A 5,000-nucleotide genomic window follows, 5' to 3' on the forward strand; every position below is an offset into this window, starting at 1 on the left:
AAGACAGGGGAGATTTTCGCAGCGTGAAAATGAGGATCAAGAGAAGGCAGGTCAATGGTCAAACACGCAAGCAGCTTGAAGGAGAAGGGGGTCTTTTAGGGGCGGAGGGAGACGGAAACGCGTGCTGTCTGTGTCGTTTTATGTTCACTTAAAATTAATGTCAAAACGACTGCTGTTGGAAGATGTTGCACAGGAACAGACGACATCTCCAAGTGTTATGTTAGTCCATGCACAAAAGCTCATCAAATCTCTTAAGAATGTTAAACCACGAAGGTAGATCTGTAGTAGTCTTGGTGTCAGGAAGCAGAATATGTCATCAATTCCCAACATTTTGATATGAAGCTAGAAGTCGGAGGACGAAATCACAAGGGTCTCCTAACCAACATGAAAACTGCATGGGATATAGCAACCAACCTTGAGGGCGGTTAGTAACGACAGAATGGGAATGGTTGCAGGTCTAATGAGAGCTCGCAAGTATATCAATATATGTATCAGTAGGTGATCTCTCCGTCTCTCTCTATCTATCTAACTATATATTTATCTGTCTAGCTATCTTACTAAAATAAATTTCTTGTGATAAGTTAGCAATGTAGGTAAACACTGATTCCCAAAACATCTTGATATTTTAAATTAAATGGTATAACTTGCCAGGGCCTCTTTCAGTCAACCGAAGATAAATGACTGTCAAATGTGAAGTTCATAATTATTTTCTTCAAGGAATTTTATGAAATTCAATACTTTGGAAAAGATAATGATAAGGCCACCTGTTGTTACCTTAACTATCTGCATATATTTCATCAATCATGAATACAGACCAGTGGCTTTGTGTCATGTTGGTCATACTGCTCTCTCCCATTCCCATCCTTTTTTCTCACTCTCTCTATCTATCTATCTCTCAATCTCACCCTCATTCACTCTCTCTCTCTCTCTCTCTCTCTCTCTCTCTCTCTCTCTCTCTCTCTCTCTCTCTCTCTTCTTTCCTCTCTCTCCCTCCCTCCTCCTCCCACCCTCCCTCCCACCCTCCCTCCCTCCCTCCCTCTCCCTCTCCCTCTCCCTCTCCCACTCCTCTCTCGATCTGCCTCTCTTTTCTCTTTCTTTCTTTCTCTCTTCCCATACCCTTAATCACACACTCAATCTCTCTCTCACCCTCATTCACTCACAGTCTCTCTCTCTCTTTCGCCCTTACTCTCTCTCTCTCTCTCTCTCTCTCTCTGCATCTCTCTCTCTCTCTCTCTGCATCTCTCTCTCTCTCTCTCTTTCTCTCTCTCTCTCTCTCTCTCTCTCTCTGTCTGTCCTCTCTCTCTTTCTTTCTCTCTTTTTCATACTCATTCACTCATTCGATCTCTCTTTCTCTCTCTCTCTCTCTCTCTCTCTCTCTCTCTCTCTCTCTCTCTCTCTCTCTCTCTCTCTCTCTCTCTCTCTCTCTCTCTCTCTCTCTCTCTCTCTCTCTCTCTCTCTCTCTCTCTCTCTCTCTCTCTCTCTCTCTCTCTCTCTCTTCTCTCTCTCTCTCTCCTCCCTCTCCCTCTCCCTCTCCTCTCCCTCCTCTCCTCTCTCTCTCTCTCTCTCTCTCTCTCACCCTCATTCACGCACTCAATCTCTGTTTCCTTCACCCTCATTCACTCAATATCTCTCTCTCTTTTCGCCCTCAATCTCTCTCTCTCTCTCTCTCTCTCTCTCTCTCTCTCTCTCTCTCTCCTCTCTCTCTCTCTCTCTCTCTCTCTCTCTCTCTCTCTCTCTCTCCCATACACACACACACACGCATACCCTCATTCACTCTCTCTCTCTGTCACTCTCTCTCTCTCTATCTATCTATCTATCTTTCTCCCTATCTCTCTCTCTCTCACTCACTCTCACTCTCTCTCTCACTCACTCACTCACTCACTCACTCACTCTCTCTCTCTCTCTTTCATTGTTCTAAAAGCACGTCTCTATTTACCTAACTACCAAGTTAACTATTTGCCTCTCTCTTTATCTAACGATCCCCTGTCCATCAGCGTATGCTCTTTTCCAGTCACACTCCACAGCGTCGGCGCATGCGCACAGACCGCCTTCACTTTCACAAACAGCGCAGTTCCGTGCTAAGTATAGGAGGGCAGTTCGCCTCTTGCCAGTCGGGAGCAAGAAACAAATAAAGGCTGGCTCCCACTTGTAGCTCCGCAAAAAGCCGACAGCTTCAGCCACTGCGCGGGGCTGCGGACTGACATCTAATCACAGGCTGGAAAAGAAATCGCCTTTTAATTTCTAATCGATGGAACGTGAGGAATTACCGTTAAGGATTTTTCTGGCCTCGTCGCAGACTTGGCTAGGTATCTGCAGAGACAGCTGAAGGTGTCAAAGTGTGATGGGAGCTCTCTTATTTAAGCTTGTTTTTTTTCTCTCCCTCTTTTCTCTTCTTCCCAACTGACATTTCCTAATAGTCTGATCAGTGACAAAACCGTCATCTTATACCTTTCCATTCCAGGGCCTCCGTACCTTTATGATACAAAGTATGTATTAAGACTTCTCATTAGGGAGGAAGGAAAGCTGGAGATTGTTCCTTTTGACGGATTCCTGCTTATGTTTTGCCCCGGGGAAGAGACGGGAATTTTACTGTCTGTAGAAGCGGACCAATCCGATCTCGAATCATAGTAGAATTAGCTATGGAGCGGTCAGGGGGAACTGATTGACTGTGGTCACTCACACACACACATGAACATACAAGTATATGTCCCTATATATGTATAGATAGATAGATAGATATGTGTGTATGTATTCATATGCCTCGCATATAAATATATACAAATGCGTGTGTGTGTTTATATTTGCGTGTGTGAAAACGTACTTGTGTGTGTGTGTGGGTTTATATGTGTGTGTGAAAACGTACGTGTGTGTGTATAAGGAAAAAAGAGAGATCGACTGATATGGACTCGCATCTCAGCCACACCTGGGAACGAGTCGCAGCCCCAAAGGATACGTTGAACTCCCGCAGAGTTTTTTGCCCTCCTCGATGCTTTGTCTCTGACCAAAATGAACTGAAATGTTTGGATTCTTTCTCTCAAATCGGATAAGTAGATAGACAGAGAGATAGCTTGACAGATGAATAAATGGATCGTAGTAGTAGTAGTTGTCGTTACAATAACAATAATGGTTATAATGATGATAATAAATAAAAGAAAAATAATGACAATAATATTAATGTTAATAGTAATAATGATGATGAAAATCATAACAATGATAATGATAATGATTATAGCAAAAATGATAATGATAATAATGATAAACAAAATGAAATAATAACAATAACAATGATAATAACATTATCATTATTTTTATTAACAACAAAAAAAATAATAATAACAATGATAATAATGACTGCAATAATTATAATGACAATAATAATAACAATGATCATATTGAAAATAATGGTGATAATAATAATAATAATGTTAATAGTAATAATAATAATGATAATAATAATAATAATAATGATAATAATAATAGTAATAATAATAATAATAATAATGTTAACGATAATGATAATAGTAATAATAATCATTATCATTATCATCATGATGATGCAGTGAAGATACTGATAATGATAATAATAATGATGGTGATGACAACTATGATAATAATGCAGAAATTATACTACAAATGATAATAATCACAATAACAATAATGATGATAATGGAAAGAAAAATCATAGTAATTGGTAATGACAAAAATAATAATGATAATGTCAATAATAATGATAACAACAATAATAATGATAATAGCATCAATAAAAATAATAGCAATAAAAATTAAGATGATGATGATAATGATGATAATAATAATGCTATTAATAACAATAGTGACAGTAATAATAATACTAATTATATCAAATAAATAATGAAGATGATGGTGGTCATAATCATGATAGCAATGTTAATAACAATGACAATAGTAATATTAATAACGATGATAATAATAGCAGTAGCAATATATAACAACAATAATGATAACGCTCATAATGATAATAACAATCACAGTAATAGTAAGAATCATAATAGTAATAACAAAAAATCTTTTGTTATTATCATTACTTTTACCATTATCATTCTTGTTATTATTCATAGTGTTGTAATGACCATTACCATTATCATCATAATTGTTATCATTACTTTATTACTATCATCATGATTTCATTACTTTTATCACTACGATCATTATTACAATTGCTGTTATCATTGAATAATATCATTATCATTATGATGATGATTATGACGATTATTAGTTTTATTATTGCCATGACACTCAACCTTATCATCACTACTATTATTATTATTATCATTGTTGTTGTTATTGTCGTTATCCTATCTATTGGTCTCATCTTTATTATCTTCATTATCATCATTATCATCTTTATTGGCATTTTTGTTACTATAATCATTATCATAATCATTATCTGTCATCGTTATTTCATTATCATCATTATCATTATATTATTATCATTATCATTATCATTATCATCAGAATCATTTTTATCATTATTACTATCATCCATACAATTATTTCATTATCATTATTATTACTTATGGTATCTTCATCACATTAATAATTGTCGTAAATAAGTATGTGATACTAGTAAATGAACACTTATCACTAGTACGGCAGAACAAAATGAATGTGAGAACAGAATGAACATACTTACTTTTAATTGTCATGGAAATATCAGTAGTTTAATGAAAGTGATAATAACATCAGCAGCAAAAGCATTAGTCGTGAAGCCGTGAAGCCGCTAGTGGCAATAATATAACTTTAATAGAAATAGGGAAGATGCTAGTGGCAGCAATGTATAAAAATCATGACAACATCAACCATAAAAATAACAATAATAATAATAGCAATAGAATGATCCGAGATCCCTCTGGGGCAGTTGCCTCTCGTCCCAACTTTTTTTTTTTTTTTTTTTTTGATGAAGAGTGAAACTGTTCCCCCTTTATATTATGTCTCCCACATAATAAAAATTTTCCGCTGGC

This window comes from Penaeus vannamei, chromosome 22, assembly GCF_042767895.1.
Source record: "Penaeus vannamei isolate JL-2024 chromosome 22, ASM4276789v1, whole genome shotgun sequence".
NCBI lineage: Eukaryota > Metazoa > Arthropoda > Malacostraca > Decapoda > Penaeidae > Penaeus > Penaeus vannamei.